General features: G+C 38.3%; 1 long non-coding RNA gene across 5 annotated transcripts in view; it reads right to left on the bottom strand.

The window, feature by feature from the left end:
* Window positions 1-17,531, bottom strand: part of LOC105478787 (uncharacterized) — a 63,126-nt gene extending 45,595 nt beyond the window's left edge. For 2 of the 5 annotated variants that reach the window (XR_011623500.1, XR_011623503.1), the window contains exons 1-2: window positions 16,391-17,529; window positions 14,821-15,278 (exon numbers count right to left, since the gene is read on the bottom strand). This is a non-coding gene — a long non-coding RNA (uncharacterized lncRNA). The other 3 variants (XR_011623505.1, XR_011623504.1, XR_011623502.1) reach the window with 3 other exon arrangements.
* Window positions 17,532-17,768: the final 237 nt, after the last annotated feature.

The following is a 17,768-nucleotide window of genomic DNA, read 5'->3' as shown; positions in this document are numbered from 1 at the left end:
ACTACTAATAGCTCACTACTGACCAGAAGCCTTACTGATAACATAGTCAACACATATTTTGCATGTTATATGTATTATATACCATATTTTTACAATAAAGTAAGCTAGAGAAAATAAAACATTCTTAAGAAAATCCTAAGGAGGAGAAAATGTGTTTGCCATTCATTAAGTGGAAGTGGATCATCACAAAGGTCTTCATCCTCATAGTGTTCATGTTGAGTAGACTGAAGAGGGCAAGGAAGAGGGAGGGTTGGTCTTGCTGTCTCAAGGGTGGCAGAGGCTGGAGAAAATCTACATATAAGTGGACCTGTGCAGTTCAAACCCATGTTGTTCAAGAGTCAACTGTATTTTGTTTCTTGTTCAACTTTATTCTTTCTCTGAACTACAAAACTGGGTAATTTTTCATTTACTTAGTTTTCTATGTACCCCATGTCTTGCTGGGGGGTCTAAAATCTCCCTATAATAAATTCTCCAATCAAGAGTCCTAGACTGGTTCCTATTTTTCAATGTGGATTTTAACTTTCTATTTACTTATTGGCTTTCCCCGGCTGGAATAGACTGGTTCCTTTGTTCTAATCTGGACTTTAACTAAAATCAGCTCTATTTTCTTATTGGCTTACAATAAAGTAAGCTAGAGAAAATAAAACATTCTTAAGAAAATCCTAAGGAGGAGAAAATGTGTTTGCCATTCATTAAGTGGAAGTGGATCATCACAAAGGTCTTCATCCTCATAGTGTTCATGTTGAGTAGGCTGAAGAGGGCAAGGAAGAGGGATCCCTTACTGGAATGTAATCTACATGAAAACAGGAACTTTAGTGCCTAGAACACTGCCCAAACTACACTGGGTACGCAATAGATATATTTTAAAAGAAGGAAGTAATAAGCATTTTTTTTCAAAGCAACAGGTCATTCAGACTTTATACAGTTAAAACCATCATAACTATGATAAAACTCAGAAATTGACAAGGCTTATCAGAAATTGTTAAAGTTTTATAGAGAATCTGGAGTATCATAACTAGGATAAAGTCATTGAAATTAAAACAGAAAATCAAATTAAAAGTAAATAAATAAAAACAAGAAAAGGGCTCAAATGACCCAAGTATAAAGAAATTACTTTCTGAAGGTCATTTCATTCCATTAATTTGGGTACTAGCTTCAAGTTATTTTTTAAAGTTTATTTTATCTATAAAATACATGCTTTCATTAAATGCATCATTACTTTTATGACCCTTGTAATCAATCTCCTTTTTCTCCTTCTAAACATGAGAAACAAATAAGACAGACACAAACATTTATATTGATGAGCTTTTAAAAATACGTGGAGATGGCTTAAGGGAAAAGGAATTAAAGATAGCTTTATGATAAAATCTACATTCAGAGCAGAACTTAAATGACTAAGGATTCTGAGTATATTTCACAGCTCAGAAAGTATTCAATCCAAAGTAAAATGGACCCAGAACAGGGCTTGTATAAAAAAAGAACAGATGAGTAATTAAGGCCTACTTTAAGGCACTAAACTCTTTTCAAAAAGAAAATTGTGATCATGGAATTTTTCTTTCTCATGAATGTAGAGTTTTTTAAAGCCATAAAACAGAGATTGCAATTCAAAGGCTATCTGATTGCACCTGCCTCACAGGCTGGTTTTGTTTGACGCACACAAAGTTTGTTTTTTTTTTTTTTTTTTCATTCTGTTTGGGTTGTTAATTTGAATTTGTTGCCAACATTAAAAAATCAAGCTATTTCACATAAAAATCTGGAATCCTGACATCTCTCAAGAATTCCTAAAGAGTCATGATCAGCTGTACCTGATCAGTGAATACCCCTTAGACAGGCATAATCTCTCATAGTAGCAAGATCACTTCCTCCCAGGCCTTCATATTCATTCATGTTCTTTAAATTAAGTCTCCTACTTGGGCCACTGAGGCTCTGCATTTGCACACACTGTAGGAGAATATCTCATTGCACTTTCAGCTAATTTGAAAAGTCTTATAAATTCAAATCAGGATTACTTTTACTATACACTAAGGTGGTTCCTAAGATGATATCCTTGAATTAGAGACATAATGGTTGATGTCTACAAGCTCAGGTTGGGGAGTCAGGAGGATAATGACACCTTAAAATTTTACCCCTTCCTCCCAAAGGTAAGGCCTCCTCTGGTCACTTTAGCACATGTGTGGGAGATCACTGCTGCAGCTTCTTGCCTCCGGGCAACAGTGTAAACCTTTATAGCACCAAGAGGTATGTCCTGGATTCTCAGAGTATTAGCATGTTAGCTATAAGGAAACACTTCAGTCTCTGCAGGGCACTACCCAATTAGCTTCAAGAGGACAACTGTTTTAACAGCAGTATGGATTTCATTTAATTGTCAAAGCAAATATCAAAAATATTAAGTCCTTCAAACTCTCTATATTACATACCTACTGTCTTTAATAAAAGACAATGTGATTTTTCTCATATTCAGAAATTCCCTTTTCTGCTATGAAACATTCACTGATCCCAATATTCATTAAAACCCATTCTTGACATTTGAAACAAACCTTCTTTAAAGCTAAAGACTAAGTCTCATAACAGCCCTCATTTATTTTTGCATTAATTGGTGGGTAGTTGACTTTAAAAATTGGCTTTAAACCCACATAGAAATTGAATTTTGTAATGGCTTAATGACATTAATGCATATAATTTACAATCCACACAAAAGCTTTTGTCTCTTGTGGTCCCCTTTTTACTTCCCTTGATTCTGCAGTTTTATAATGATAAGCATTATAAAAATGCCCAGACAGCTAAAGAGATACTTCCTGAATCCATATTTGGGTGTGCAAAGGGAAACATGCTGCCAATTAAAAATGCAGTAGAGCCCAGTATTGTTGATTTATGACTGTGGAGGACATAACTTTTTCTCATTTGGATTATTCAATTTGGATAACAACCCAGTTGCTATGTGAACTAACTTGATTTTCCCCTTTGATGTGCAATTCTTCTAACACCATCATTTGGCATACTGACTGATGATTGGATAAATTTGCTCGACTTTTACTATGAATCATTTAAATTACTCCTTTGCTTAAAGGTCTAAATTTGCTTTGGAGAATGCATAAGGGAATTATTTTAAACACTGTTTTTTTTTTTTATGATATTGTCTTACTTTCTGATATTGTCTTTTTTCCTTCTCAAGGTTATTGTCCTTCCCCTTTCACTTTACTAGAGTGCAATAAGACACACCTTCCAAACCGAAGAGACAGAGGGTAGGGAAAGTGGAGCAGCTAGAAATGGAATTCTCCCATCTACCTCTGAAACCTGAGCAATAACATCTCCACCCCTCCGAGGACCTAGACTATTCGATATTCTAGGTTTTGGCTGAATAGGTTGGATCAGAAATTGATCAGATTTTTTATAAAATTATAGCTCCAACAATCCTCAAAGCCTAGAAATTCATATGCTGTGTGCCACAGCAAAGCCCTAAAATCTGTTTCTAATTTCCTAAGAAGAGCCTGGGACACAGAGTCACACCAAAAGCAGTAGAAACCAAGGCCCATCTTCAGGCAGATCTACAAAACCAAAGGATTAGACACTCAATAAACACACAGCTACCATGGAGATCCTTCTCCTCTGAAATCCTATCTGTCAGAAAGTCCTCACCAAAGTCTCTTGGTTAAACAACAGAAGCACATGCATTATATCCAGGAAACTGCTACAAAACAATCGTATATTGCCTGGAAGGATCAAAAATGACATCAGAGGAGACTTTTTCCCTCTCCTATTCAAATTGCCTATGGATTGATTGGACGTTAAGGAACTGTGCTGTCCAATACAGTAGCCACTAGACACATGTAGCTATTAAATACTTAAAACATTTCTGCATTAGTTTGCTGAGCATAATGGCTTCCAGTTTCATCATCCATGTCCCTGCAAAGGACATGATCTCATTCCTTTTTATGGCTGCATAGTATTCCATGGTGTATAGGTACCACATTTTCTTTATCCAGTCTATAACTGATGGGCATTTGGGTTGATTCCATGTCTTTGCTATTGTGAATAGTGCTGTTTATCTTTAGCAAACTAACACAGGAACAGAAAACCAAACACCACATGTTCTCACTTATAAATGGGAGCTGAAAAAAAACACATGGACACAGGGAAGGAAACAACACACACTGGGGCCTGTCGGGGGAGGGCCAGTGGAGGAAGAGCACCAGAATAAATAGCTAATGCATACTGGGCTTAATACCTAGGTGATGGGTCAGTCCAAACCACTATGGCACGCATTTGCCTATGTAACAAACCTGCACATTCTGCACATGTGCAGAATGTGTTTATATTGATTACATGCAGCAATGAAATTTTAGATATTCTGGGTTTAGTAAAAATCTGTTATAAAATTGTTTTCGCCTATTTCTTTTTACTTTTCTAACAGAACTTGGCTTTTTTTTTTTTTTGAAACAGGGTCTTGCTCTGTCATCCAGGCTGGAGTGCTGACATCACAGCTCACTGCAGCCTCAACCTCCCAGGCTCAAGCAATCCTCCCACCTCAGCCTCCTGAGTAGCTGTGCCACCACGCCTGGTTAATTTTCACTTTTTTTTTTTTTTTTTTTTTTTTTTTTGTAAAGCTGGGTTTCACCATGTGCCCAGGCTGGTCTCAAACTTCTGAGCTCAAGCAATCTTCCCACCTCAGCCTCCCAAAGTGCTGGGATTACAGGCTAATGTGGCTTTTTTAATGTAGAAAATTTTAAATTACATAATGCAGCACACATTATATGTCTATTGGACAATGCTATAATAAAATATGAATGAACTTTTGCCTTTACCCTCTAGAATCTGAGCATGAGAGAAGATAGAAGAGGGGTAAGGTAGAGAGGTGAACTTGAGGTGGCATCCTAGGAGCTAGAAAAGGTGAGATCCAGGGACCCAGGGCAGTCTGGATGTGCCCTCTTAGTAGCAGAAGTCCCCATGCCAGAGGATCACAGAGGAAGGGGCAGGGGGCTAATGGGAACTAAAGAACCATTTTGCCAATGTTCGGAGCTAGGCCAAAGTGTTCTCAGGTTCAGCTGGCAGCAGAAAGATTTTGATAAGCATTCCAAACTTGCAGAAGCATCCTTAATTATTACCATCCTTCTAAATGAGCACTCTTGAGATTTGCCAATCATAAGAAGAATTCTTTGGTTTTGTTGCCTTTTCAGAATGGCCTCTAGGTTGAATTTATTCCAAACATCCGTATGCTCAAAACATATGGAAAAGAGAAAAAAGAAATGTTTTCCAAAGTATTCTCAAATTTTACTTCTAAAAGAAATATTTTCTTATTATAGGATTTTTTTTTCAATGTTTTCTCTTAAACGTTGAATGAAAAAAATAAACTTTGGAATTTTTACCATACTGATACCAGTGGTAAAAGAGTTTGATTTTTAACTATTAATTATGAAGAATAAATATGCAATATTTCCTTCTAGGGCTTATGGAGTTAAATATTAAGTTTCTGCACTTGGAGAACTAGAATTCTAAATTTAAAAATGAGACAAGGCAAGAAATGTTGCTTTAAATAACAATGACTAGCCGTAAGTAATGCTACAGAGTAAGAGAAATTTTCTCCTAAGGACCTTACTCCTTCAATTTGCCTTTCTCTGCCCCCAATTAATGCTTTCAGAAATTCTTTTTTTTTTTTTTTTTTTTTTTTTTTTTTTTTTTTTTTTTTTGAGGCGGAGTGTCACTCTTGTTGCCCAGGCTGGAGTGCAATGGCACGATCTCGGCTCACCACAACCTCCGCCTCCCAGGCTCAAGCAATTCTCCTGCCTCAGCCTCCCTAATAGCTGGGATTATAGGCATGTGCTACCACGCCCAGCTAATTTTGTATTTTTAGTAGAGACGGGGTTTCTCCATGTTGGTAAGGCTGGTCTCGAACTCCCGACCTCAGGTGATCCACCCGCCTCGGCCTCCCAAAGTGCTGGGATTACAGGCGTGAGCCACTGCGCCCGGCCGCTTTCAGTAATTCTTGTCTCCATTCTCCATTCCCCTTTCCAAAGACTTAGAGACCTTCTCTTGGCCCAACCTCATATGTATTACAGAAATGAAGTCTGCCAAACTTACTCCAAGGAGATTATTTTGGTAAAAGATGTATCACATAGTCACTTGGATACAAGAGAAGCCGTTCTGGACACCTGTCCTATGACTCCAAACCTACACTCATCCAATCTGCTTCCAGACGATGCTAACTCTATGAACACAAACACGCTGACACAGCTCCATGAGATCATATTCATAACGGTGCATGATGATGAGCATAATCACAGTGCTAGAAGATGACGTGAGCATTTATGGATTTGGACTAAGTGTTTTAAAGTCAAAGACCTAAAGGACAGAACGACAAGAGTCCCTATACATAATCATTTCAAGAAACTACAGAATTTAAGCCTGTTTAGTGAAATCAGGATGAATTCTACTATCACTGCTGAAAAACTTTATTCCAGGCAGGATATAAAGCCTCTGATTTCTGCTTTTGCCTAAATCTCAAGAAGTACCTACAATGTTCATGATGGGAGATGTGCATTCTACCCTCAGGTAACTTGGCAATTAAACTTGAATGTCATTGCTGCCCAATTACTGCCTTCAAATGTGTTCATTTATTTACTTGCCTAATTATTTCCTCAACATTCAAATATCTCAAAATGAAAAGTGAAAAATGGAAGTGGAATTTGAGTCATATTCACAAGTGAATACTTTAGGCTGAAAAATATGTTCATATATAAAACAGTCAATTAAACTTGTATTCAGCTGAACCAGGGGACTTTATAAGTCACCCTTAGGGTGGACCCTTCTCAGGTAATGGACATCCATGGTGAATGTTATTTTTCATTTTGTGTACAAATGAAACCAAATAGCTTCAAATCCATTGAAAGGGCCAATATTTTATGGTAATATATTGTTAAGAGACATAATCCAAATGCTTCTGAATATAAATTCTCTGTTATTGGTGTCATTAAGTCCTGCATGATTCTAGACTTATTTTCATAATTTTTTTTCTTTTTATATTTTGCTTAAAACACATGAAATTTAAGAAAATCCATCAAGGAGGATATGCAAAGCAAGAGTATGAGGTGTTACACAACCAGAAGACAAGAGCGGAGAGGCAAAAAGAACCAACATGGAACAAGTAAAAGCAACAGGATAGCCTGAACAGTTCAAGGGATATGCTGACACTTACATTGCTAAGAAATTTACCATGGTCTGATTTACCCTCCAAGAACAGCAACAGTTAAGGCAAGATCGAACCCTATCACAGTCCCTGATCATTTCTAAAACAAGTTTCCCCCGAAAAATGGAAAGAAAGCTGTGCTTCAAAATGCTTACTGATGAAATATCCTCTCTCTCTCTCTCTAAGAAAAGAGCTTCACAGGGGGAACCAAGATAAACATACACATACATACATAATGTATCTATCAGGAAAGAAATCCTATTTTCTCCTTCCCATTTTTTTTTCTTGCTGCACACCCTTAATAGTATCATTTGCTTAGCTTTAATAAACCTTTTAGATATTTTTGTAAATAAAGGTCATCTAACATAAAGATTGGCATAATAATTCTTGAATCTGAAAAGGGTAAAATTCTAGGCCATTCTCCCACAGGACTGTTGTTTCTTAGGCATTGCTTCTCAGCTATTCAATTAAACTACAAGGCAGAAAAGCACCCCATGCAGCACTTAGTCTTGCCCTCCTCCTGCATCCAAGTAAGCCTGGATATGCCAAGTTTCTGAGCAATTGATTCAGAACCAATTTGTGGCAAACAAATGCTCTCCCGCTACTTAGAGTGGAAAGATCTCTCCATGCACTTTTGTCTAGACAGTCTCAACTACAGGAATATAATGTGTTCGCTGGCCCTCCAGTGATTTATTAAATGCCAAATCCATACAGCACAGGCACTAAAGCTTAAGAAATGGAAAAACAGCTTACCCAGTGGACTTGTAATGACTTATTAAGATTATGTTGGCAGCAAGACTTAGACAGTATCAATAAATAATAGTGATCTATCAAACAACTTTGGTTGAAATGGTAATGTTTAGAAATATCCCATTTAAGGTGGGGAAATGCATCCGCTGGGAATTAGTGGCATGGAAAATATTCCCTTGCAGTGATGTGAAAGAATCTCAGGTCCACTACAGCCATCTGCTTGGAATGTCAGTTTCTTTTAAAAAAATAAAAATAAACCCAGAACGAAAACTCAGTTTTGAAGAAGAAAGTTACAGGCCAAAATCTACCCAAGAAAAAACAATGTTTTTTTAACTATAAAAAAAGTACATTTTTCTATTTTTAGTTCATAAATTAAAAAAAAACAGATGCTTATTATAAAACATAAAATTTTATATAAATATATTATTCTTATATTTATATTTCCATTGATAATTCTATTAAAAATAGACTGCTTCTCAAAAATTCACTAATCAAATGCTATATGCCAGCAAACATTTCAAATAATTATAATGGAGAAAAAAAGAAGGTGGAAAAAAATGTGTTTTCTGTTAAAAAGAAAAATCTTGTTTGATGATAAAAATACCTTTTGCTAGATGTTTGCTAAATAACATTTTTCCATGTGATCAGAATCAAAGTATAAAGTTACCAGATATTTATCAATTATCTCAGCTATACAGCAATGAGAAAAAAATATAACTGTTCCTTTGCAAACCGTAAAACATACTTTTAAAAGGCAGCATATGATAAGTGAAACTGACCATTACGGTACTTTCAGCAATACACATTATTCATGAAGCTATTAACTAATTTCTAAATTATATCAATATAAAAAGCACTATTGCTAAGAAAATAGATGTTTATTTACCTTCTGTAGAGGATATTATTCAGAAATAATCTAAAAATCCATTAATCTTTAGAGGAAAAAAACATTCTTTTTAATCAATTTGATGCAGCTGAAGCAATTTCCTCAAAATAATATATGACTGATTTCCTCAAATTGTTCTTTTTAATATTTACACATTCATGATGTCCAAAAATTGTAATGAGCTACTTGACAACTATTAGATACGTACATTATTTCTCTAAAGAAAGTTCTTCAAGTTTTTCCTACAGAAGAAGAAGAGGAAGCTGTGGGAGTGCCGTGAGTACTGTCATGGCCCCGTGCCTCCCGCCCGTCACACTCCATGTTGGAGCAGGCGACCAAAACTGGCCCCCGTGACTTTCTCGAGGGTGTACCAGGTGGCAGGCTTAAGGTAATTTGAAGTTTATTATTTTGCTATTCCTAAAAGAAACCATTTAAGGGGTGGCACTCAATTATGTCAAACGAAATTATTGAGGAAACCAAAATTGAAAAGCCTACCGGGATAAACTTCAGAGCCCACAGCTTCTTCCCTCCTTTTCCACAAAATTAAATTCAACCAAAATGTTAACAAAATTGAATTAGAATTAGAGTTGGTTTTTTTTTTTTTTTTTTTTTTTTTTTTTTTTTTTTTTTTGAGACGGAGTCTCACTCTGTGGCCCAGGCTGGTGTGCAGTGGTGCAATCTCAGCTCACTGTAACCTCCGCCTCCCAGGTTCAAGTAATTCTCCTGCCTCAGCCTCCCGAGTAGCTGGGACTACAGGCACACACCACCAAGCCCGGCTAATTTGGCTAATTTTTTGTAATAGTAAAAATGGGGTTTCACCATGTTGGCCAGGCTGGTCTCGAACTCCTGATCCACTCACCACAGACTCCCAAAGTGCTGGGATTACAGGTGTGAGCCACCGTGCCCCACATGAGCTTTTAAAACAGGAAAAAAAAATTTAATTCAGGTATTTTAAGTAACATTGGCCAAAACCATTCAGGTATTTTAAGTAAACTTTGGCCAAAGCCAGTGTTTAGTGTTGTTTTTGTTTTTTGTTTTTTGTTTTTTGTTTTTCTGCTTTTCACAAAGATTAACATTAGAAAACAATAATTTCAGTTTAATTTTTAGAACTTTAGATTTTACATTTAAATCGAATTTAAATTTCAATGGGATCAGTGGGTGTGCAGTGACAGGAAAAACTGAGTTGTATTCCAAAAATATTTTGGATACTTATTAGGAATGACTTCAGTACTATATTTTTAAGTAACAACCTTCTGCATAATATTACATAATACCAAAAAAAAACCTATACTTTGATCATTTTAAGGCAACAACAGGAAAGTTGACATTCTGGAAATTTGTTATGAATGTTATTTATTGGTTTACTAATTTTGAATTTTTTTTCTAAAATTTTCCTCTAGAGGCTGAGCTATCCATCAAGATTCTAGAATAACAGATGGACATTGGCCCATGCTGGAGCAAACACATCACTGTAAAATTTCAGAACACCTGGGACCAAGAAAAGCCAATTTCAAAATGGCATTTCATTTCTCAACAACAACATTGGTAGAAAGTAATATAACAGTGCCTTCAAAATAAATCCCAACATATAATCCTATTCTTAACCAAAAGGATAATCAGGAGTGAATGTAGAACAAATTCATTTCCACATATGCAAACTCTCATTCCATTTACCATCCAGGTAGTGAGTTTTCTCATGGAGTCCCCACCAAAATATAGGAGTAAACAAAGATAGAGGAACACATGGGACCCCAGAGACAGACAGAAGATCACTCACAGGAAAGCAATGGCAAGGACCCTAGGAGGAAGGAGACGGGAGAAACCCAAGACAGGCTGGACAGCAGGCCCAGAGAAGTGATATGATCGAACAATACCTTGAGTTGAGAATTACACAATGGGAGAAGTTAGAAGGTAAATTAGTGTAAACTAGGTAAATACAAAGAAAATTGAGCAAATCTAAAACCAAGCAATTTTCAATCCAAGAAAACAAAAAATAGGAAGCAAAATGAATGATATTTTAGATGCTACCTGGCTCAACCATGATAAGCATTTGCATGGCCCTCAGAACATAGACAATTAACGAGTGATTAAGCTAAAAGTTAAATGTAACTAAATTTAAAGGTTGCAGCAGGAAGTATTCATGTGTATGGTTAGGGAATATGGTTGCAAGATTTAGCAAATAAAAATACAGGGCACCCACTTAAATGTGAATTTCAAACAGTTAATAATTTGGGAGTTTCCAAATATTTTACAGATAGTAGTAGAGGGATGAAAACTCCTATATCCTCACATTCCATAGCAGAGAGTCCAAACTAAAAAAGTCAATAAGTAGCATTACAAGTCCAATAAGCAAATAGCAACATATTTGAAATGGGCTGCCTCTGACAAGCAAGAAATTATGACAAGGGGGAATTCAGGTGTTACAGTTTATTATACCAATTATATGTTTTTAACAATTTTGTTCTTTCCATGCACATAGAAGCTGATCCAAACACAAACTAAATTATTTAATAACTCTGAAGCAAATATGACAAAATGTTATAATTTGAAAAAGCATACATAGATGTGTATTGTTTTGTTCTCAGTCTTTTTTCTTGGAAATAATCAGCTATCTAAGGAAATTTCAACAAATATTTAAAGACTAATGCTTTGCAGGGTTTCCATATTATTAAACTATTGGGGATTATTGTGATGAAAATTATGGAATAATTTGCAGTCATGTCTTTTCATGTACTTATTCATTCCACATATATTTATTGTTTACCTATGATGTTGGGGAAGCAGACCAGGTTACAGGAAATCAGTTTGCTAGTCACAAAACAGCAAGTATAGACAGATCAACAATGGAAAATTTCACTCCATTCAAGGCAGCTCACGACATGACAAGTCACTCCTCCCTTCCTCAGAGGTCGTACAGGCTCATATATTCTTGAGTACAGAAGTGGCACAGGAACTCCTTAAGGGTAGTAACCCACTTCCATTATCTTTAAGGAACCCTTCCCAGTCTAACACAGCCTCTAAAACAGTATCTGAAGAGGAGCTCGTGAAATTTGTTAAAGGAGTAGATGAAATTAATCAATGAGTAAATGACTGAATAAACTATATTTTAGAAGCTGTGACAGTTTTCCATACTGAAAATGGTTTTAAAAATTCAACTAAAAAGCTACTGAAATAACCTTGATGTTATTACTAGTTACTTTATTAAATAATTTTATTTACCATTTAAATAATTGTATTATGTACTTTTAAATGCCACAGAGGTTTTATGATCATTTAAATAATTGTATTATATACTTTTAAATACTGCAGAGGTTTTATGACACTAGAATGGAAGAGGAAACAGGGGAGCCAGAGGAGACCTTGAAGAAGCAAACTCCAGAACTTGATGGTACAATAGGGGAGAGGAAGAGAGAAGAATCAAAGATGTAGTTCAGAAAGCACTCAGCTCTGGAGCCTGGAAAACAGGCGGTCCTGCTAAGAAAAACGGAAATGTAAAAGAACAGCCAGTTTTGAGGGAAGGTGAGAACTCAGTTTTGTGCATATTAATTTATCTATCGTACCTGGGGCCCAGCAACAGTCACGCTGGAGGCATCTCAAATTTTTAAAAATGTAAATATGAAAAGCACACAAGCAGTTCCTGCATTTTGTCATCTCAAATATCATCGATTTGATTTCGTGAAAGTCTCTTTTACACAACTCTATTTGACTTTCTGCCTCCATGAGTTCATTTATCAGGCTCAGCCATCACTTTCAGGGGTTGTGGGGGACTGCAGCCCCGCCCTTAGTAAATCGGGTAAGTCCGGGCTCGGCTCGCCTATGCAGTAGTGCCATCTAGTGGTCAGAGAATGTCACTTCAAGCTATACTACATGAGGAATAAATAGAAGGGGACCTCAGGGACATTCTGCTTTGGTTTCCAATTTCCAGGCGTGCTGTGACCGAAAAAAAAGAAAAGTCATTCCATTCATTGCCTAGATATGACTTTATGAGAGCACATCCAGTTACAGTGCCAAAAAGTGAAATCCAACGTCTGCTTTTAACATACTCTTAAATGAGACTGATGTGGTCTAAAGGAGAAAACAGTAAAATCAGCATCGCTTTTTATTTTGAAGTTTTTTATATTTGGCAAAGAATATATTTGTGGCCATAGATATCATTTGGCTATCATCACATTAAAGCAAAGGTTTTCTTTTTTTTTTTTTGAGACGGAGTCTCGCTCTGTGACCCAGGCTGGAGTGCTGTGGCCGGATCTCAGCTCACTGCAAGCTCCGCCTCCCGGGTTCCCGCCATTCTCCTGCCTCAGCCTCCCTAGTAGCCGGGACTACAGGCGCCCGCCACCTCGCCCGGCTAGTTTTTTTTTTTTTTTTTTTTTTGTATTTTTTAGTAGAGACGGGGTTTCACCGTGTTAGCCAGGATGGTCTCGATCTCCTGACCTCGTGATCCGCCCGTCTCGGCCTCCCAAAGTGCTGGGATTACAGGCTTGAGCCACCGCGCCCGGCAAAGCAAAGGTTTTCAAATAACGAACTTGTAAATGTCTCACGTATGAATGGGCCCTTTTTCTTTAAAGTCACGCCCTTCATGTGGTGTTATGTACACACCCGATTCTCTCTGAAAAAAAGCAGCCGTTTTGCTGCCTGCTGCCCAAAGTCATCCCTTTGTCTCAAAATGTCCAGAATACTTTCTGAAACCTTTAGAGCTATTTATATTTGTGTCTTATCTCCCTCGCTAGGCTTTCAGCTTCTTGGGGCAGAGTCCATTTCTGAATCATGCATTAAAAGCTCCAAACAGCTAATTGCCAGTATTTCTGACACCAGGGAATCAAAGCCTCCTTTCAAAATTCAATACAAGCTGTGGATTTCCTCACCAGAAAATATGCACGGTGCACATACATGCAAAATTTTGCTCACACTCTCGGGGACTTCAGTAGCCCCTTGAAGCCCATTAACAAGCTGTTCAGGTTAAGAAACCCTAATCCAAAATAAACTTCTGGAACATAGCCTGTTCATATGCTGAAGTATCCTGTATGGGAAAAACAGGCACGGGTGGAGATACAGAGGAAAGCCTACAAAACTTGACTTCCCCTACATTGTCAACTGTACGCCAGAAAAAAAGAAAAAAAAAAAATCTGTTTCTGCTGATTGACACAGAAAGAAAAGGCACAGCTCAAACCTGTTGAAATGAATACAATGTGAAAATGCGCCATCCAAAGAGCCAGACACACCCAAGACCCCTTCTTGTGCAAGGATACTAAAGAAGGCCTGCCACTTCCCCCAGCCCCACCCTTCAGGGTACTCTGGTGTCCTAGTTATCTGACCTAAGTTTAAAAAGAAAAAAATCTTTCCCCCTGTACTTGGCAATATTCGAATTTTTCCAAAGCGCGCTTGCCTTCTCTCTCTCGCAGACACACACACAAACACACAATTAGATGATGGAAATGTCCAAAGCACAAAAATAGATTTCTTACCCTAAATCTGATCTGGCCATGGGTTGATTTGGATGGCAAAACTGAGATCTTTTGCTTTTACCTTAAGCCTCCCCCAAATCCCCTTCTCAGACTCAGCACTGATAACCTATCCCCAGTTTTGGACCCCTCCTTCCTTCCAAGAAAAGAATGAGACGAGAAAACGCAGTGACATCTGAACCACATGCACAAGAGATCATTCGGATCGATAGGCCCTCCCAGGGAAAGTGAGGAGAGCTATGTTGGCACTTCCCTCAATCCATGTCAGGATGTCGATAAAACCACAGACCCCTCACTACCCGCTCTGCACAACGCTTCCTCCTTTTCTCAAGGAAGTACAAGTGTCTTCTCTCCATAGGACATTTTGATTTTCCACAGTGTGTTTCAATAGGCTTTTAAAATATATATCTATCTTCACAGCAGGGTTCAAATACAAACATCTCATCAGAAGTTAGGCAAATAAAGTTTGGAGAGTTTACAGGAAGAGCATAGCTCCAAACCTCATTCAGCATTTCTGGCATGTGGCAGAGAGAGAAGATACTTACTGAACACAAAAATCGGAGCTCTGAGCCTCAGTGTGGTTCTCAAATAACTGAGGCTGTGTTATAGGAGAGATGGTACAACCTTGGGCAAGAACACTCCAGAAGAAATTCAATTTCCACATCTGATGGGGGGCGAGGTTGGGCCCGATCAATGTCAGCTCTGATGCTGTTAAGCGGACGGTCATCTCAGAAACATGTAAAGCAAAGGAGGTCATGCAGGAGGCAAGAGGAGAGTTGGTGGTCAGCAGATGGGAGCTGGAGAGAGTCAGACACAAACAGGTGCACCCTAGTGTAGACCGGGATGCTCCTGATATAACCTGGAGCAGGGATGGTTGTCAGGATCATCTCTGGTCAGCATGACACTGGCACGACATCTTGAAACAACATCCAACCAATCCAAGCAGGCACAGAACCACACGCGGGATGCACTGCCAAGGCTCAGGCCAGAAAGGAATGATCAGCTGGAATGATCACAAAGAAAACATGCGTAAACAATGGGAATTTCTCCAGCCTTAATGTTAACATGGGGCTGTGTGCTGAGTTGGTAAGATAGGGCTTCTCAGTCTCAGGACTATTAACACCTTAGGTTCAAAAATTCTTTGTAGTGGGGGGCTTTCCAGTCCGTTTTAGGATATTTAACAACACCCCTGGCCTCTACCCATTAGATGCCTTTTACGCTCCTGTCACCCCCAGCTGTGACAATCAAAGCATCTTCCAACATTGCCGAATGATCCTGGGGGCAAAATTACCCCTGTTGAGAACCACTGTTCACAGAGCATGTTTCATGGCCACCAGGTGGACTGAAATAATGCTCTGGCTTTTCATAGTGTCTTTCCCTGTGCTCCCTCCTTGACTGTTTGGGCACCCCCCTGTTCTCTTGGCTCTGCCCTCAATTTGCTCTCTGTCCTACGCTTTGGCCTTGCCATTTCTAGCCATCGTTTGCCCCTAGCTTCACCTTTATCTAGGATTTAAGGAACCATGGGCACGCTTTAGATCAATACCTTCTCACCTGAGGCTCAAACACTTCCCCCAAAGCCCCATGGCCAAGATACAGCCACTCCTTCTCTAGAACACAACAGTGTCTCCTGAGACTTGAGCCACAGGACAGGGAATCTGAGGAGCACCAGTTGAAACACAGATATCCGGGAGTCAAAGGAAGGGGCAAAGCTGCTTTATCCTTATTCATAGGGGTCCTAGAAGCTGAGAAAATTCTCATTCCTCTTCCTATCATCTGCTAGGCAGACAGGGCAATGAGGTGGCCCCTTCCCTATCACCTTCACAAGGTGCTGAAGCAGAGACCGTCTGGAGACTTCCACAGTACTCCTCTCCTCTCTCAAACACCCGAAAAGTCAACCTGCCCCATCCTCTCTGCTCAGAGGAGCTTTGTCCAGCTCCATGTCTGTAGTTTTGCTGTGTGTGGATTAACTTTGCCAATTGTACCATCAGAAACTTCTCTGGGCCACAGGGACAAGGTTCTTGCCCACCAAAGGAGTTTCAACTACATGGTAACCTATTCCTTTTTGGTAATTTTGACCTGCGATGCGAGTTTATTTATTCAAAGAGCCCTCCTTACCGGGCACTTTTCCTGATGTTTCAAGTAAACATATTCCATATTACCAAAATGCAACCACTTGGTGACTGATGTAACCAGATTCTAGAAGACATGCTTTCTTACTATGATCTCACTTCCTAACCCCCACTCCACTGAAAATGCTGTCTCCCATCTGCTCTCAACTTTGCCATTGATTCTGTGATATTGTGAAATTTACTTCTTTCTGCTTCAGTTTCTACATCAATTGAAAAGACAATAACTTTTTCTTCTTTCTCACAGATAGATCTTTAGGTGTTAATAAGATACTATATCAAAAATGCAATAAATTCCACCCAAATATATATCCACTAAATTAAAAAAAAAAAAAAAATCCTTCCTAGCTTGCTAACAAGTAGGGCCTTCAACTCAACTCAATAATGCATTACATCTTATTCCAGATGGAAAATATACAGACTGAAAAACTGGCGGTGGGCAGTAGGACAAAGATCTTAGCAACCAGAGGTATCAACAGTGAAGAAGATGGGCATATGAATGAGGAGTCACTGGTGAAGCTATTCAAGGAGAAAATATAATCAATGACAAATGCCAAGTCATATATGGTATAATGAAGATTCTGGTGTTGAGCAGAATGTGAAAGTGAGTTACCTCTGAAGTCCTTTGTGCATCTGCAATTCTAGCATGACTTCTCTGGCCACCAATGAATGTTCATCACAATCTAGAATGGGCAATTCATTTACAATGGAAGGTTTATCTCCCCAGTACAATGCTTTTCTTGTTATTTTAAGATATCTTCTTGGCCAATGGGAGTGAGAGTCACTCTTGGAACTGATTTTTTGTCTTATACTTAGAAGGCCAAAGAAGACTAGTATGAAACCTAAAAAGATAAGTTTTCTCTACTTCCAAATCCTTTCCATGAATAAGTCCTGGTGAGTTTTTGTTCCATCATCATCACTGTCCTTCTGGGGACCAAGGAACTCACTCTCTGAGTCAGGAGTCTTCTGAGATCCCAGGCACATTAATAAGGGCATGTTCATAAGGGTAGCTCAGATAAAGCTCAGCGAGCTCAGGGCACTGGAGAACATCAATTCTGTTTCAGAACTTTTAATTTTCAAGACCTTTTCTCAGCAAAATATCTAGCAAATTAAAAGTATTCTTCCTACTACAAATCTCTTTGCATCTCTGCTATGAACCTATTTCTCCTTAAGGCAATGGTAATACCTATAACAGAATAAGGGGAGGGTAACATACAAGAAAGTTCAGAGATTAACATTGCAAGAGCTCTCGCCACATATAATTACATCATACAGGAAATTATCCTAATGTCAGAGGATTGTCATTCATAGAAGAGTTTGGCACTCTGAGGGTGATAAAGACATGCCTTTAAATAATTATGTGAAAG

The sequence above is a fragment of the Macaca nemestrina genome, chromosome 5, assembly GCF_043159975.1.
Source record: "Macaca nemestrina isolate mMacNem1 chromosome 5, mMacNem.hap1, whole genome shotgun sequence".
In the NCBI taxonomy this organism is placed as follows: domain Eukaryota; kingdom Metazoa; phylum Chordata; class Mammalia; order Primates; family Cercopithecidae; genus Macaca; species Macaca nemestrina.
Note: the sequence above shows the minus strand (reverse complement) of the source record. Positions and strands in the feature narration are given on the sequence as shown.